We start from the raw sequence: 19,251 nt of genomic DNA, 5'->3' as shown, positions 1-19,251 counted from the left end.
TCTGCTAAGTAGGGTCTGTTCCTGATGTGAGGATACAGGGCCTTGGGAAGAATATTTATATTTGAGAGAAGAGGGCCTGATGTGTAATCTCAAGAGGGCCCCTTATTTCTTTTAGAGGGAGAGGAAATGAATTTTGGGTAAATAAGGAGGTTGTAAGTGGGGGTGATGGGGCTGGAGAGAGGGAGGTCTAGTGTTTTTTACCTTTCTTGATGGTAGGGGAACACAGAGCTTACCCCAGGCCCTGGGCAGATGCTCCGGGGCGGGAAGAATCATCTGCAGCCAAGGCATGTGGAGAAAGAGGACCAGCCTCCGGCAGGAGGAGAGGCAAGAGCCGGCTGGGATCTGTGTGCTTCAGCCTCTGCTCAGCCCCTGGTGTGCTGTTCTGACAGAGCCGTACAGGAGAAGATGCTGCTACCTCCTTTTCCTCTTGCAGTGCACGGCCCCCTTCCTCCATGGCCTATGACTTCTCACCCCTGACAGCTGCCATTCTGGCTTCTTGCAGCCCAAGAACCCATGAGCAATGCCCCGGCCATTGCAGCTTCATGTTACACGGCACACAAACCTAGAGCCCGGTCTTCAAGGAAATCCAGATCCTGATGGGGCTTTCTGTGGGCTGGGTGCCTGGGGCTACATATCACAGCGCAGCAAAGCCTCAGAGAAGAGAATCCCTGAGGACAAATACCCACCAAGCCTTGTCCCACACTCTCGGTAACATCCCATCTTCTTCTTATGGGATATGGGTGACTCTGTTAGTGATGGAAAGGTGGAGTTGGGCGGGAAATTTGAATGCTGTTTTGACACGGAGAGGGGATCCTTCTATGAATTTTGGGAAAGTTCACTCCCCTGAGATCTCTTCAGCTATGTTGCTTAGTCTTGTGGTGAAAGAATACCCCTTTCCCCCTCTGGGATTCTGGAAGCAGATGTTAACTCTGACCGTGACTCTTGTGACCCCAGGGAGACTCAGCTCCTGAGCTGCTGGGTGGGAAGTCCCAGTTTTGGTGCTACATTCCTGGAAAAGCTGGACTTGAAGGTGGAATGGCTTATTTACCAGGTTGTCAAGAGCCTTAAGTTTTGTTTTTGGCTCCATAAAGGTTTAGGTGTGTCATTTGGCCACCAATGAAGCAGCCTTGGAAAAGTCACGCCACCATCCTGACTTCAGTTTCTTTATCTGAGAAATGAGGGGGTTATGTAGATAATGTCAAAGGCGATTATTCACGTCAACAAGGCTTTTATTCTAAATCTCTGGACAAACAACTTACATCTCTGACTCTTTCTTTATCCACAAATGGGGATCATAATACCCACCTCTACCTTCTAATCTGTGTGAAAACACTTAGACCTCTGTGGAGGAAACGCATTATAAAATCCAGAGCAGAATTATTATTATATTTTATTTGTTCTTTCCTAGTTATGCATCATGGCTATGCTCTACAATTAGGCCCTGGGGTGAGTTATGTGAATAAACAGTCACACTGGGCAAACTTATCGGGTGATGGAGCATTCTGATTGTGTTGGTGGAAAAGACGCCCAAAGTCTTTTATTTAGTTATTTTAGAGTGGAACTTGTTATCTATGTTGTATCCAAATGGAATACATCCCTAGGCCTAGAATATAAGCTTTGCGGTTAATTTAGACTTTGTTTTCTTGCCCTTGAAGTTCTGTGGCTGTTGCTTTGCCTGGTTCTGACCCTGAGGAAGCACAGTACCAGTCCTCTTTGGCTCCCAGCAAGACACTGCTAGTGCCCCAAACTCTGATGGTACCTGGGGTTTTGAGTATAACCAGGGTCTCCACGTTGGAAAACCTTTACAGACCAAGGCACATACATAAAGGCTCACCTCACCTAGCTAAACAAACACATGCTGGCTTATAATTGCTTTTGTATTTTCCCTTTGTAGCCACCAGAGGCCTCCCAAATTGTGGTCGATTTTAATGTCAGTGGAAATCTACTGGGAATTAACCAAAAAAATATTTTTTTTAAATTGAATAGAATGCCTACGAAAGTTCAAAGTCTGTTACCTTGTTCATTCAACATCGCTATTCATGCAAAATGTCATGTAAATCAGTCCTTATTTACTGAGTACTTTGCTTCAGTAACCCCAAAAAAATGCTAAGAAAAAAAATCGCTTATGTTTAGCCATCTCTTTTTCCAAAAATAGAACAGCAATTAAAGTAGTACCACATGATATGACTGATGATATCAGTGCAGGAAAAGAATGCCATCGTGGTGGCTGGTGCTCAGGGCTGAGCATCTGAGCATCATCAGAAGCTGGGCAGTGTATCCTGAAGAGATGTTCTGGAATGCCAGGGCCATCAGCAATGTAGATGCTACACGGGGCATGGAATGATGAACACATCCTTTGTGTGATTAATCATGACAGCTGTGCCTTCCAACAGGGGAACTCAGAGACCCTTTGGGAACCTAACTTCACGTCTGTGGTGCTCAGTTTCTTCTTCTCTAAAAATGAGAGGATTGGGCTATGTGATCTCCAAGTCCTTAAGAATCTATGATTGTTTTCTAGACATTTAGGACCACTTGTTGTGCATCTGTCATATGCAATTACAACAAAAGTTGTTTGCAAATGTTTTCTTACTTAACTCTCGAGACCACCCTTTGAAGTAGGAATAGCCAGCTCCATTTTACAGATGGTGAAACTAAGCTCAAAGAAGTGAAGTCCCTCACCAATGAAGCTTGGTGAGGGACTTCACTTACAGCACAGATTGTAAGTGACAAAGCCAGGATTTGCACTCAGATCAGTTTGATTCCAAAACTTCTCACTGCCTTATCCTATCTTGCATGCATTCTCAAACTGAGAGAATAAACTCAATTAACCTATATAATTTACATAGGGTTAATACAGGTAACTATGTAAATGGGGTGTACCATTCCTTGCTGGTTACTGTACCGGTTAAGAATTGCGCTCATGGTAAGCAACAGACCAGACAACTAATGGCTTAAATACAAATGAGTTTATTCCCTCTCATAAATAAGGAGATGGGTTGCCTAGGGCAAGTGTGTTGGCTCTGGAGACACCAGAAACCTCAGTGCCTCTGTCTTTCTGCTTTACCATCTCCTAGGATGTTGTTTCCATCCTTAAGTTTGACTCATGGTGCAGGACGGCAGATGGAGATCCAACCGTCACATCTGGGTTGCAGGCTGGAAGAAGGAGGAAAGCAAAAGAATTCAGCGGGCGGGTCTCTAAGGTGACTTAGCTCCACTTCAGCAACACTTCAAAACGTCAACACAGCGCTCCTGCTTACATCTCATTGGCCACACTTTAATGACATGGCTACACATAGGGGTGAAAGTGTAAAGCTAACCAATGCAATCTTGATTCTGGTTGCCTAACTGCCCAGTTAAACCCTAGGGTTTAATGTTGTTAAGGAAGAAAGGGAAAATTGGTACTGGGAAGCAAATAGCTGTTGTTGCCACAGTTATCAACTCCACAGTGACCCCCAGCTCTTTTCTGCTGTTGGAGCCCTGATTTCCTTCAGGTTTCTGCCTTTCCCCAGCCTCTCAGGTAATCCTGAATAGGTGGAGTCAGTCACGGTGGTAACCACTCCTCTTGCCTGTGATTGTTTGGAATTAGATATATGACTAGTTCTGGACAATGAGATAGGAAAGGGCTTCTGGAAAAGGTTTCTTTGTTCTTAAAAATTTGGTGTTTGGGAAGAGACTGCTTTTCTACTAGATGTTGTAATGTCTGGCAATGACATCTGGAATGTGGCAGCCATCTTTGTAACGATCTGGGGAACCTACTTCTGAGGATGAAGCTGCACCTGGAAGATGGCAAAGGGGATAGATGGAAAAAATCTGGGTTCTTGAGGATGAACTGACCAACTTTGGAGCTAGCCTACTTTTGGACTTCTTATGAAACACATTGCACATTGTTTAAGCCAGTCAAATCAGGGTAGTTTCTTACTTGCAGCCAATGGTGTCCTGACATATGTGCAGGAGAAAGAAAGGAAGAGATCCATTCCTTTATGCCAGCAGACTGGCAAGCGAGACACCAATCTATGCCCATCTTTGACGAAACCCCTGTATTGCTCTATTTCTTATAAGAGGTACTTTGTTTTGATTCCCACAGAGAGGATACCTTTATACAGAGTATTTAATAGGCTCAGGTAGGAATGTTTTAGAGTTACAAGGGAACTTATCCCCCTTGCTCAAGGCTCAGAGAGAATCAGTGATTTCTCCAGGGGAAAATTTACTTAGTTAGGGGTAGAACTGGGCCTGGGGCTCAGGTCTTCTGAACACCTCCCAGTTCAGTGCTCTTTTCATTACATTGCTGTCCCTCTCCTTTGTTTCCAGTCGAACCACTGCTGCAAGGTCTGACATGTCGTGGGATTGTCTTGGTCATGGTTAGAACTTTCCCAAAGAGATGCCCTCCCCTCTGTGCCCCCAGCCTTGCCTTTCTGCCTCTCCCACATGACCCCTCTTGGTTCCAGGCTCCCAGGCTGGTCATGCTGGGAAAGATGACTTACAAGTGTAGGCAGGAAGTGGCTTTCAGCATCACCTGTTGCCAACCACATCGGCCATGGCTGTCACTCTTCCTTTCCAACTGCTCTCGCCAAAGCGTGCTGGAAAGCTTTAAGATGGCCTCCTTTCCCTTGAAATCAAACCCCAAAGGGTTTTGTGCACTCAAGCCCCATCTGTTCTTCATTCCAGACCATGTCATGTCACAATTATCCCCAATCATGTCTCATTTGGCCAGCCAGGATGCACCGGACTGGGAAAAATTTCCTTAGTGAGAGTCAGAAGTGTGTGCAGCTGTCCAGGGTTGGGGGGTGGGGGGCAGGGGGAATTGCTCTGGGACCTGAGTGACAGGCTCAGTCATGGTCTGTGGATGTTCTCCAAGAGAGACAGCATGGCAGTCATGGGCTGTGAAGTCACACCAAACCCAGCTCAGCTGCCAACTAGTTGTTAAGACCTTGCAGGCTGTTTAAATTCCCGGTGCCTCTGTTTCCTCACCTGTCAATTGAGTATAATAATATTGATAGTTATCTTGTAGAGCTTTAGTAAACATCAGATGATACAGTATATATAAAGTACTTAGCAGACACTCAGTAAACAATTTTTAAAAGTATCTAGAAGGCACTCCGTATACTATTAATCAAAAAGTAAACTTTTGTCGTTGAGTTACAATAGCATTAAGGCTTCAACTTGTGTCTTGTTTTTTTCTGAGTTGATGCTCTTTGCTCCTCTGACTTGATACTTACTGGTTCCCTGAGATCCAGGGAAGAGGTTAAGTGTCCCTCCTTCCCAATCATAGATTCTTAGAGTTGAAGGGACCTTGGAGCTGTGTATCCTGACCTGCTTGGTCCTGGCCTCTTACACAGTCTTGCTGAGCAAACAGGATCAATTCAACAGGTGGAGCTTGAGTTACTCTTACCCCAGGAGTTATCATCATCCTTCCAGAAGAAAATACCTCCCAAGGGACTACTGAGGCACCAGAAAGAACAGTGACTTGTTATGAGCTTATGGTGGAAGTCAGTCTGACTCTAACTTGTCCTGTCTCTGCCTGTCTAGGCTACTCTGAACCTTCTTCCATTGGGGTTGTCCCCTTTCCTCTGAGGTCCCCTGGATCTCATCTGACTTTTCAAAGGGTAGACAATCCTTTCCAAAGGGCGTCCCCGGGTATTACCTTAACCACCCTTAGCAAGAGATGGAATCAAACGGATGAACTGGGGTGAATAACAGAAATGGTATCACCTTTGTTCTGGCTACCTTTGCTCTGACCATTCATATCCTGATAGGATGACCAGCTTTATGTATGCTTAGCATGTCATATTATCTTAGATGTTTGCCGTCTTCCCTGGCAGTGGAGTGAGGGGAATTGTAGACCCTGAGTTCTCTCATGAGACTCTTAGATTTGAGCACCAGTGACCTCATAATAGCTGATACATTTGGTTAATTCTATTAGTGTCCTCAGTTTAATTGCAGTGGTCCTATTAACTTCCTCTTCAAACACAGCCATATCGTTCACCTCTTGCTATTATTTTCTTATCTGTACTGTGGTGAGCATGATGGCTACATTAGCACCAGCATTCTCAGATAAACTGCACCATAATTCAGGCAATGCCTTTTATGTCTTCTAACCGAAAACAGGCTAAGGAAATAGTAAATGAAAAAGAAAAGTTAAACAGATTCTTAAGGGGAACATTTGCTATTTCACAATTTGCCTAGTTGGAGGATATTTTATGATGGTGTCAGGCAGTCCTCCTATCTTGGGGACACTTGAAAAATCTTCATGAGGCCCTTGTTCTAAAGACTGGCCTGAATGTATGGGACAAAGCCTGCTGAGGCAGATTTTCACTGCAGTGTCAAGAGGCCAGCCCCAGAAGACATCTAGAAGTCTTGGCCATCTGGTCTTAAATACCAGAGCATGTGCTGGGAGTTGGTGAAGGACAGATGCCCTTAGGAGCAGGGATCAAGGAGGCTCTTGTGACACAAGTGGTTGTCTCCAATTTGCGCTGAGGAATATTCAGATGGGGGCTCTGGATTACACTGATGTTATCTCATCTCTGTGAGACCCCGCTTGTGCTGAGCTCCACACTTTCATTTAGAGGCAGTAGATGGCTCCCTCGTCAACGCAGAGGACCAGGCTGCTTGAATGCTGCTTCCTCCAGCCTCTATTTCTTTGTTCTTTGTCTTGTTTTTCCCCTAACATGTGCTCATCAACATAGGTTCTTCCTTTTATCTTCATTGTCTCTTTAATTCTCTAATTTTCAGCATTTCCTGGCCTCTTCCTCTCCAACCTCATCCTCCAACCTTTCACCTCCCTCACACTTCCTTCCTTCTCTGTATCCCACCCACTGGTTTATCCTTTATTCTCTCTCCCTTGTTATCATCCTACTTCATTCTGTTGTCTTTTTTCTTCCCCACAACGCTTTCTTGGAACACAGTTTAAGACAGATGTTAATGCTCTGATAAAAACAAGAACTTGACACAGAAATATTTTACTGAGGAACCCTCTCTCCATCCATCCAGCTTTGGGCCCTGCGGTGGCCCTCACACCCCTGTCCCATGTCACCATTCACCCAGCATATATTTAACATGCTACATGACTCCAGAATAAGATTGGTTTTCTTAAGATCCGTTTGTTAATTCTTGGAGTGGGCCGTTATTCTAGATGAGGAAGCTAAATGGTAGAGCGTGGTGTTCTAGAAACTCTGTAACAACCAAGCTGAAAAGAGCACTCCATCAGGAAGCTGGGATGAGGCGGGGAGGCCAGACCCTCCTGGAGGTCCTCCTTGACTCCCCACGCTGGGTTAGATGCTCCACCTATGTGCTGTTGTGCATTCCTCTCCTTGCGTAGCCCCCACCACCCTGCCTGTGTGCTTGGTTGTCTCCCCTACCAAAGCATAACCTTGCACAGCGTCTGATGGAAGTAGGTGCCCAGTGCATGGAACCCACAGAACACTGAGATCCTAGGGAAAGCTTCTGTCCCAGGCTGCTTCCTTCCAGCTCACCCTGAGAGTAGGGGGATTGCCATGAGTAGCCACGTCGAGAATTCCCTTTTGTATGTGAAGCCAGAGAGCGCTGCATTTTGATCAGGTATCCCAACGAACGATTCAACATTTCTTCCCAACAGACACTTCTGTGCCTGTACTAGGAAATCCAGGTATCAGACACACCAAATTAAATGAGCGTACCTACCGCCCTTGAGGAATGGATGGTCCAGTGATAGGTCCTTCCTCAATCTTGAGTTTAATGTGACCTCTGCTGGGGTGGTTCACGGGGCCCGGACAGTGAACTCACGTTTGCTGGAATTTTCCAATGCATAGTTTACCCATGTTAAGTACAAATGTATTTTCCTAACAAGAACTTGTGTAGAATATGCTATCAGGCACCTTATGTATTTTCTGGAGATTATCACCCCTGCATGATTTTTATTCGTAAGTAAGTCCACAGCCTATTTTTTTTGTTGTTGTTCCAGAATTATTTCCAGAATTGTGAACAGGTTTAAAAATCACTTGTTTGGAAAGCTACATTTAGTTCACAAAAATATCACTGAGCTTTGCCATGGTCACCAGAGCCACTTTTATCCACAAAGTCACCTTGCTTAGAAACTGGTCCAACTTTAGGAAATTAAAAATTCACTTGCTTTGCAGGAGAAAACTTTTGGACATGATAAATAGATTTATTATCTTGAGTGTGGTGATGGTTCATGGATGTCTACATATGCCCAAACCTATCAGATTGTACACCTTAAATACAGGCAGTGTATTGTATGTCAATTATATCTCAATAAAGTTGTTAAAAAAAACACACTGGGCCTCACATATGTCCCTTTCCTCTGCCTGAAATTCATCATTTTGTTTTCTTTCACTGTCTTTGACTTCTTCCATCAGACTGTCATTTGGTTCTATCAGATTTTATGAAGTAAATGCTACTAGGAAAGTAAAAATAGAGCCAACAGATTCTCATACTCTTGTATCGATTAAATCAATTTACTGACTTTTTAGCAACTGGGGTTCAGAGCTAAAAGGGAACAGAACTGGAGTTCAGATGAGGCAGGGAAAGAGGGAAAAATGATTTTGGAGCCTGGGGAATTTTAGAAGATGAGAAGACAGGGTAAAGTGACTTGGCGACCAACCAGTTTCTAGGGAGGGGTCCCAGGAGATGAAAGTGTTAACGTTCGTGAATTTGCGTCAAGGGTCAACCCTGTTATTGATCAAGACAGGTCCTCTCAGTCTTTTCTTTAGGATCAAGGGTGGATCTGCTGGAGGCTTTGAAGTCGGGCAAACATGGATGTGACCATGTTCCAGTGAGGGACCATGTTCCCTCACTGATGAGATCAATGACCTTTGGCAAGTTTTTCAACGGACCTTAACTTCATTTTCCTAGTGTGTCAAAGGGTACAAGAATGTTTATCTCAGAGGGGTGTTGTGAGGCCCAAATGAGATTATTTAAATGGAAAACTTTACCGAGTGCCCTGCACAGGGTAGGGTCTCCTTTCCTCACTTTAGGAACAACTTTACCATAGATCTTTTGAAGCTTCATCAAACCCATTTAAAAATAGGTGTAGGGACTTCCCTGGTGGTACAGTGGTTAAGAATCCGCCTGCCAATGCAGGGAACACGGGTTCGATCCCTGGTCCCGGAAGATCCCACATGCCGCGGAGCAACGAAGCCTGTGCGCCACAACTACTGAGCCTGCGCTCTAGAGCCTGTGAGCCACAACTACTGAAGCCCGTGCGCCCGAGTCTGCGCTCCGCAACAGCAATGAGAAACCAGTGCACCGCAACGAAGAGTAGCCCCCGCTCGCTGCAACTACAGAAAGCCGGCGCGCAGCAACGAAGACCCAATGCAGCCAATAAATAAATAAATAAAAAGAAAAAACGATAAGTGTATACTCTTCTTTTCTAGTCACAGAAGTAATCCATTGTAATGGTTTTGAAAGAATGCAGAATACAAATTAGTCAATGGGGAAAAAAATCTCCCTTCCCTGTGAGTTCTTAAGAGAAAATGAACGCCTCAAAATATAAACATTCAGAAATAATGGCATTTGCAGCAACATGGATGGACCTAGAGATTCTCATACTAAGTGAAGTAAGTCAGAAAGAGAAAGACAAATACCATTGATATCACTCATATGTGGAATCTAAAATATGACACAAATGAACGTATTTACAAAATAGAAAGAGACTAACAGACATAAAAAACAAATTTTTGGTTACCAAAGCAGAAGGGGAGGGGGATAAATTAGGATTTGGGATGAGCAGGTACAAACTACTATATATAAAGTGGATAAACACGAGGTTCTACTGTATAGCACAGGGAACTGTATTCAATATCCTGTAGTAAACCATGATGTGAAAGAATATGAAAAAGAATGTATATATATGTATAACTGAATCACTTTGCTGTATGCCAGAAACTAGCACAACTTTGTAAAACCACTATGCTTCAATTAAAAAAAATATATAAATATTCATTGTGACCCTTACAGAGCCCTGTTAAGGGCGAGAGGTTGTGGATGGGTGGAATATGGGACCCTGTGTCCTATCCTGCCTTATTACCTTTGGTCAGCTTTGATCTCCTTTTGATTCTGGAAATCCAGGCTGACACTTATTTTCAGATACTACTGTCTTACTTTAAACCCAAGGTAAAAGAAAATTTGGCATAATTTTATATTGCAAAGTTCAAGGATGCTTACTCAGTGTGGAGATCAGAGGGCGGATGTACCACGTGACCCAAAGCAGATCTTGCAGTTCCGCCGTGTCCTTTTTAATAAGGCCAAACCCAGAGCATCCAGGCTTACTCTTTTTTTTTTTTTTGGTGGTACGCGGGCCTCTCACTGCTGTGGCCTCTCCCGTTGCGGAGCACAGGCTCCGGACGCGCAGGCTCAGCGGCCATGGCTCACGGGCCCAGCAGCTCCGCAGCATGTGGGATCTTCCCAGACCGGGGCACGAACCCGTGTCCCCTGCATCGGCAGGCGGACTCTCAACCACCGCGCCACCAGGGAAGCCCCAGGCTTACTCTTGACTTGCTGTGTTTGCCGACCTCCGAGCACAACAGAATTAGTGTCCGGGTTACCCCTGACCTTTCTCTTCCTTCCTCTCTCGCACCAGCTCAGTCTCCAAACCACGCCTGTTCCCTCTGCCCCACAGGTTCTGCTCCATCCTTTCTGCTGCCTCTCCAACCATCACGATTCCTTTTTCTGCAAAATCATACTTGCTTTATTTTTTTATCCATATTTTTTCATATTCTTTTCCATTACAGTTTATCCTAGGATAGTGAACATAGTTCCCTGTGCTCTACAGCAGGACCTTGTTGGCTATCCATTCCATATATACTAGTTTGCATCTGCTAATCTCAACCTCCCACTCCCTCCCTCCCCCATGCCCCTCCCCCTTGGCAACCACAAGTCTGTGCTCTGTGTCTCCATCACACTACTCTTTACACACACAACATCTTTGCCCCTTGTCAACCACACCACCTTCGGTGCCACCTACCACTCCTTTAAATTCTTTGTGGAATCACATTATCAAGAGCTAGAAGAGACTTCAGGGTCATCTCATGTAGTCCTCCCATTGTATCAGTGCTTAGTTCAAGGCCACATAGCTGGGGCTGCTGCACTGATGTTCTGACGCCCAGGCACAGGTGGCCCGGAATGGGCTGGAGCAAGGGATCCACTGATCCATGATGCTGGCCACTATCACCTGGAACGACTTACTCGTAAAGAAAAGAAAGGCTTGGGAGCCCCTTAAGTTTGGCACTTTGTGCAACACAAGGAAAAACCCTTTAAAGAGTTTAGCTAGGGCTTCCCTGGTGGCGCAGTGGTTGAGAGTCCGCCTGCCGATGCAGGGGACATAGGTTCGTGCCCCGGTTCGGGAGGATCCCACATGCCGCGGAGCGGCTGGGCCCGTGAGCCATGACCACTGAGCCTGCGTGTCCGGAGCCTGTGCTCCGCAATGGGAGAGGCCACAGCAGTGAGAGGCCTGCGTACTGCAAAAAAACAAAACAAAACAACAACAAAAAACAAACAAACAAAAAAAAGAGTTTAGCTACTTGTGTTGCTCTAAGAACCTCCTGCTTGCTTCCATTAAGGGGGCTGATGAAAGAGTCAGTCCCCCCAGGGTATCGATCTGTGTCCTCACAGCCCAGGCCAAGTCTGTTGCGTCCCTGTCCCCAGACACACAGATCTGACCCTGTGGCGACACAGAAGCACTTTCCCATCTACGCCACCTGTCTCTGACCTCCTGGTCCCTCTGACTAGAATGTCCTTCCCACTTTTCTCACCTAGAAAATGTCCAGTCCAACCCCTCTTCTGTGCTGCCTTGCATGTTATCACGATCCCTTGACCACCCCAACGATGGTAATCATGATAAGAAAGACAACCATGGTAATGAAGACTGATTGCGTACGGGCTGTGTGGAGGGCAATATGCTCATCAAGACTCACTATTTTATTTATTTCATCACCAGACATGACTTGATTAAGATGCTATGTTTACAGAGGAGATACTTGAGCCTGAAAGAGGTTTAGTTATTTACCCAAAGTTACAGCTAGAAAATGGTGGCCTGAGGCTCAGACTCAAGTTTGTCTGAATCCAGAGCCCAAGTACCTCATCACGACCTCACCTCTCGCCACTTATCATGTCTTAACAATGATCTGTGAGCAAGTCTTACTGATTGAGGACAGGGACCATCAGCGTGTTCCCAGTGTGTAGAATAGCGCCTGGCATATTCCAAGTGTCCAGTAAATGTTTGTGGAATAAATGAATAAACAATACATTTCAACGGGGCTCTCCCCACCTCCAACAGTCTTTGAACTAAACCCAGTGACTTGGGTGGCGGATGCTGGTCTGCGCCGAGGAGTAGCAGCAGATGGTGCTGCTGGGAGATGCTTCTCCCATCGCTCCTGCCCTGAGCTGTGCTCTGCATCCCTTCTCCTCCGAAGAAGCCCCCGTGTTCCAGGAAGGCAGCCAAGTGAGGCTGCCAGCAGGAAACACCTGGCTGGTCAAAGGTTTTTGCAAAGCTTTGTTCCTACAATTACCCTTTATTTCTCTCTCTCTCTCTCTCTTAGATTTCATGCAAGCCAACTGGTATTTCTTTCTAAACAGCTGAGAACACCAGATGGAAGGGGAGGGAGAGGAGGAGGCACAGGGAAAGGCAGGAAGAGGTCGAGCAGGGTCTGTGGATGAGGAGGAAATGTTTTGCAACATGGGAAGTTGGGAAAATGCCGGACAGGTCAGCAGAGGAAGGAAAGGAAAAAAGAGCTGAGAAAGCGAACAGCCACCATATGTGTGATGCACAGACATGCAGGGCTTTCAACATACCATTAAAATAGAGAAGGAAACGTTCTGGTTTCCGTAGCAACAAGGCCTATTGGCGCCTCAGCCAGAAAAACTTATTGGCAAAAAAAAAAAAGGCATTTGCCTGTTAAGGAGCCTGATGAATTGGGAGATAATTATACAGCGTTCCACCACCACTAAGGACACACAAATATCCTCCAGGAAATATTTTAAAGAGCTTGTCACAAACCCGTGAAGGCAGGGGATAGGAGTAAAAGACAGAGGCAAGGATAAAAGGCCACTGAAATGATTCTAGGGGAACAGTCCAGGGGTGTGCGTGCTTTTGAGGGGCAAACTAGAACCAGTTCGTATGTCAGGCAACAGACATCTAGTGAGAGGTCAGAGCTGGCCATAGCTGTGTTTGATCGGAAGAAGCCAGTACATTGAGTCCTATTGTTTATCCCTTCACGAAGTGGTGGGTGGATCTGTAAAATCTAAACTATTCGATTCAATATGAGAGACTCTGTTGACCAGAGTGCTGGGATCTGCATTTATTAGGGTCCTGCTAGTGCCATGGAAGGAGTCAAATGAAACTCATGGTGCATCTGGCCCCTGAGATAGGTTGGGACAGAAGAGATTCTTTTTTTTAAATTAAAATTTTCTTTTAATTTTTAAATTTTATTTTATTGATATTTTTATACAGCAGGTTTTTATTAGTCAACAATTTTATACACATCAGTGTATACATGTCAATCCCAGTCGCCCAATTCATCCCACCACCATCCCCACACCCCCGTGCAGAAGAGATTCTTGAAAACAAGTAGGGTAATATAGAATCTTGCTTAGGATAGAAGAAGAGGAAATAGGTAATTATTTTGTACTTAAAGCTCGGGACACAGTGCCGGGCATATAACAGTTGTTAATATAAGAGCGAATGAGGATTGAGTGGAGAAATGGATAGATGGATGGTTATGTAAGTGAACTGACGAATGCATGGATAAAGAATCACGAATAACCAGGTCCCCACCTTCCTTCCTCTTGTTCCTCCCTAGGAATTTAGCTGCAACTCAGTTTTGTCTTCCAGAAGATGGGCAGGGGCGTGTACACTCTCAGCCATGGAGTCTTTGGAAGACTCACGTTCCAAGGTAAGCCCCGAGGTCCTGGGGCTAAAGTGTCGAGCATCTTCAGGAGACTTTGAGGGGCTGGATTTTCTGTGCATCCTCCTTCCCACCGTGGACGGCATATCCTGTGATACGCCCTTCTAGGGATGCATCCTGAATTAGAGGGAAGAGCTCGCCCACTTCATCAAAGCACCAGGACCACTTTCTGTGGCTCTTGGGGCTCAGAAGAGCCTTCAGATTTGCTCTGAATCAGTTTTCCATCCTCTGATTTCCTCTAGTGCTGGGTGATGTCTTCATTTGCACCTTATCACATGCCATGTACAATCCTTATTTATTGTTTAGCTTCTCCTGTGTGGACGTCACACCTCTCCAACTAGACTACGCTCCTTTGGGGCAGGGGACTCCCACAGAACCTCTTCTTCCTGCCAGCCCCTAGCAGAGCGCCCTGCATTTCGCAGCATTCAATGTTGGCAGCGCTAACACCAAGGAGAAGGACATCGACCCAGAGCCTTTAGAAGCTGACGGAAGGCATCAGGCTCCACCCCAAGCTGGGTTCAGCTCCATGCAGAGAAGCTCCTTGATCACCAAACACACCTGCACCCACACCTACCATTTTGCGGGTGCTGCCTGGTCAGCTTGCATGTTCAGGCATGGGCTTGAGGACTGTGTGAACTGATGGGAAAGAAGGGAGGGGTCAGGGAAAGTGATGGAGGACTCATCCGCCTGCTACGCACAGGCACTTGGCCTATTCTTGAACTGAGTGTATCGCAGTCGCACCTTAAAGGGGTCCTGCCGGGGAAGGGACTGCTGAACCAGCCTCGGGCAGCTTCTCTGTTCTGAATGTAGAGATGAGGGGATGGGCACCTCGGGCATCACTGCCTCTTTGTCATCACAGTTCTGGAGGAGCATTTGGCTTATATTTTGTTTTCTAGACATGGAAATGGAGGTTCAGAGGGGTTGAGTCAGTTGCTCAAGGTCACACAGCTAGTGAGCGACCCTGTTGGACGTACGCTCAGGCTTTACACTGTGTCCAGTGTCCAAGCTCTTGACTCCTGTCCTGTATTGGCTCTTGTGACTCAGGCTCACTGGAGGAAGCCAAAGTATGCTTGATTTCCCTGAATAGATGCCTCTTCCAAAATACAGCTGGTTTGGGAGTATGAAAGAAAAAGTAGGATCAGAGCCCACTGCTAGTTAAACTAAAGATGAAGGAAGCAGAGTTCAGAGCAGGGAAAAACGTATATGTCTTATTTTGTGTAAGCATCGTATTAACAGATTCCGTTCCAACTATAAACAGATTTTCACATTTCCACCTTCGCCCCTCCCATTCCCCTCATCAGCCCCACCATCCCTAACAGATTGTTCCTTTCCTTCTTGTTTAGATTACAAGGAAGCAAAATTGGCTCTCTTTTCATTCTCCACTCCCCGCCCTGCACCATCTGCGGGGTGTGTGTGCATATTTCTAACCCCAGGTTCTTTTAAAATCCTCCCTTGACTTCCTGTCCAGCGGGCCCCGTGCGCTTTGGAAGCTCTGCGGAGAGTTTCTCCAGCGGCCGCCAGGGGTCGCGGTCGAGCAGCCGGAGCCTCCTCTCTGCAGGGGCTCAGGGACCGCTTGCCGGGAATCGCAAGCCCATCTCCTGTAGAAATCAGCGCGCAGCATTCATCAGGGCTGCAGCTCTGCAGTGCTTTGCGAGCGGAGGGAGAGACCGCGGCTGCGAACGAGAACGGACTTTTTCAGGCATCTACAGCCCGGCCGCCTCAACTCTCCCGCCCCGGGCTCAGAGCAAACTGTGCTCCATCAAGTGAAGTGAGGCCACCCACTCACCCTGGCCCGGGGTCGTGCTGTGCCTTTCAGGATGCCTGAAGGGAACAGGCGTGGGAAACCACAGGGCCCGTGACTATGCAGAGGGCAGTGCCCTGCCAGGCCTGACTGCATCAGGGGTGGGGGGAGTGGCGGTACAGGGGCAGCGCTTGCTGTAGGAGGGGAGGACATCTCTCCCAGCCCGGTCCTCTTACTGCCCGTCCCCCCAGTCGACAGCCCCGGTCCCCAGAAGCAAAGTGCTGCTTTCCTCCCGCACACACGTGGACGCTCACAGCTCCCCAGTGATTGCTCTGTCACCTCAGACAAACTTGGCCCAGCCTCGCGTGGTCTCCGCCAGGATTTTCTCAGATGAGATGCAGAGGACGGATGGGGGAGCACGTGCTGCCTTTAGCATACGAATTTTTCAGCATTACATTTTCATCTCTCCGTCCTATTTCTCTCCATTCCCGCCCACTGCTCTTTTCAGAGGTGGAGCTGCTTAAGATATGATGCAATTACTGGGCATCTAAAATGGAGGCCCGGTGGGGAGGAGGGGGAAGGGATATGGTAGCCCAGGATGCCAGCGGTCCGGCAACGATGAGGATCTGGGGGCTCGGTGAGGCTTTGCCGGTCCTGGGAAGCACTGCTGAATGGCTTGATTCAAGGCAGTGCGGTGAACCAGCAGAGACCCAGGAGGCCCCTCTGCTTTTCCTTCCTCGTTTCTCCGGCCCCTCGCTCTCCTCCTTCCTTCCCTCTGTTCCTTTCTTCCTTCCTTAGAGACAGGTGCGAGCACACGTATAGAAAAATATACAGGCATGAAGACGTGCTTACAGTACAAGATGGACTTTGATCTTTCATAATAAGTTTGAAAGGAATAAGGAGCTACGAGAAGTTATTTTAAGGGAAGGCTCTGGTAAGTTTCCTGAAATGAGTGAGATTTGAGTTGGAGCTTGAGGGATGGGTAGGACTTCTGCAAGAGGGAACGAGGCATGCCCGGCAGGGGAAAAAAGAGCTTGAACAGGGCTTCCCTGGTGGCGCAGTGGTTGAGAGTCCGCCTGCCGATGCAGGGGACGCGGGTTCGTGCCCCGGTCCAGGAAGATCCCACATGCCGCGGAGCGGCTGGGCCCGTGAGCCATGGCCGCTGATCCTGCGTGTCCGGAGCCTGTGCTCCGCAGCGGGAGAGGCCACAACAGTGAGAGGCCCGCGTACCGCAAAAAAAAAAAAAAAAAAAAAAAAAAAAAAAGAGCTTGAACAGAGATATAAAAGTGAGGTTTCATAGCATTTGGGGAGAGTAACGAGTCAGCAGCTGCGGTTCAGCAACAGGCACAGGGGAAGGTATGCACTGGACATGAGCATGTGAACGTAGGTTGGACCAGAAGATGGAGAACTCTGCGTGCCCGGATGAGGAGCTAGGATTGCCTTCAAACGGTGAAGTCCATCAAAGGTTCCCATGGCACAACAGACTAGTGGTTTAGAGGGATCCTTCCAAAAGATGGACAGATAAAGAGCTGACAGACTAGGAAGTTGCTGGGATGGGAAGATCTGTTAGGAGGCCATCATGGTGGTAGGAGTTGGAGACAGTCAGGTCCTGAACTAGAGCTGTCCCACTAGGAGTGGAAAGAGAACGTGAGCAACCATGAGGAAGGGCTTCACGATTGTTCCTCAACACGCCCGCCCTCTCTCTGGCCCAAAGGTTTACTTTCGTTTCAGGTTCAAAGGACTCATTAACAAAGAGACCGCTCGTCAGACAGATAGACAATTTCAACTTGACTTCAATAGAAAATCATTAAAAAGAAAGCAATAGAAATGAAAAGGGAGAGAACAGTAAAAGCGTGTACCTCACCAAACTGGGCCGACACCTACATGCAGACTCAAACGGTGCTGGGAAGTCCTGAAAACAGCAATCTGGAGTCCCAACTGGGCAAGATCCTGGGCAGTGTGTCCACTCCACGGGTGAGACTTCAAGTTGCAGTTTAGGGGAGTCCCGCTTATAATACCAGGCCGCAAACTGATATCATTAGTTTGCCTGCAAGTATGCAGCTCTGGGTTTCTTCAACGATGCTGTTTGTCTCATTTTGTGTATCATAAGAATTTCTAGATCCCTGGGAACTAGCCAGGTCCCTGAGGCTCATGAAACTGCACGATCCCCTCCCTTCCTCATCTTAGGTGCCGCTGGACTTGCTGGCCACAGCTCCCAAACAGGCACGTAGTCCAGGCAAGGTCACAAATCAGTTAGAGGCCTAATATCACCTCTGAAGCCTGAACAAGACGACTTCCATTTCAGTCCTCCTAACACCCTCCCATCTCTTTCCCTTCTACCACTGTCATCATAGCTGGTGATCTCCCATCACTCTTTATTGAAACATGGAAACTATTGGAGGAGAACTCCTACTTCTCCCAACCATCAAGTCTGCACAGGTACCTGTGTGTGTACCACTGTCTCCATCTTCCTTGCTCCTGGGAGGCAAAAGGTCCCCCTTATCAAAGGCCAGTGCCTCCCGTCTGCTCTTCTAAAGGACTTTTTCTTCTTCGTGATTCCTTTCTCCTGCATGATCAGTCTCTCCCTCTTTAATATTCATTCCTACCAACATACAAGCTTGCTCTCTTATTCCCCATCTCCACCAAAGCTTTGACTGATGCTACATTCCTCTCTACCTCTACTTCTGTTTATAGTAAAACTTCCCCCAAAGTATTGTCTGCACATATTGCATCCATTTCTTCACCTACAAATTGCTATTCAGTTTGCTCCAATCTGGCTCGCAGCACTGCTTTGCCAGAGATTACTCTGCAATCCCCATCATCCTAAACCCAAATGGGCAGTTTCCTGGCTTTATTTTGGTCTTTTAGTAATATTTGGCACATTTGACCCCTTCCTCCCTCATGTTCTCAGTTTTTTTGTTTTGTTTTTTTGCGGTACGCGGGCTTCTCACTGTTGTGGCCTCTCCCGTTGCGGAGCACAGGCTCCGGACGCGCAGGCTCAGCGGCCATGGCTCACGGGCTCAGCTGCTCCGCAGCATGTGGGATCCTCCCAGACCGGGGCACGAACCTGCATCCCCTGCATCGGCAGGCGAACTCTCAACCACTGCGCCACCAGGGAAGCCCTGTTCTCAGTTTTATGAGACGCTCTCCTGGATTTTTTCTGTATCACTGCGTTCTGCTTTTCATGCTGAATATTGCTGACTCATCCCTTTCCTCTTCTTTCCTCTTCTTTCCTCTCTCTTCTCTTCCTGTCTTGTCTGCTCTCTTCCCCTCACCTGCGCACTCCCGTGGTGTCAATACCATCTCTACAGTGATGTCTTCTGAATGGATCTCCATCCCAGAGCTTTACCCATGGAGCTCCAGCTTGTTATATCCAACTGTCAACTCAACATCACCACCAGGATGTCTCACAGGCATCTTAAATTTAGCGTGTCTAAAACAGACTCTTTATTCCCCGCTGTACTCAACTGCCAGCTGGCCCTGTGCTTCCTTCTATGTCCCCAACTCACGAAGTGGCATTACCAACCACCTAGCTGCTTACACCAGAGGCCCTGAGTCATCTTTGATTCCTCCTTTTCCCCCAACCTCCATATCTAATCCATCAGCAAGTCCTCC

The sequence above is a fragment of the Hyperoodon ampullatus genome (assembly GCF_949752795.1).
Source record: "Hyperoodon ampullatus genome assembly, chromosome: 11".
NCBI lineage: Eukaryota > Metazoa > Chordata > Mammalia > Artiodactyla > Ziphiidae > Hyperoodon > Hyperoodon ampullatus.
This window is presented reverse-complemented; position numbering follows the sequence as displayed.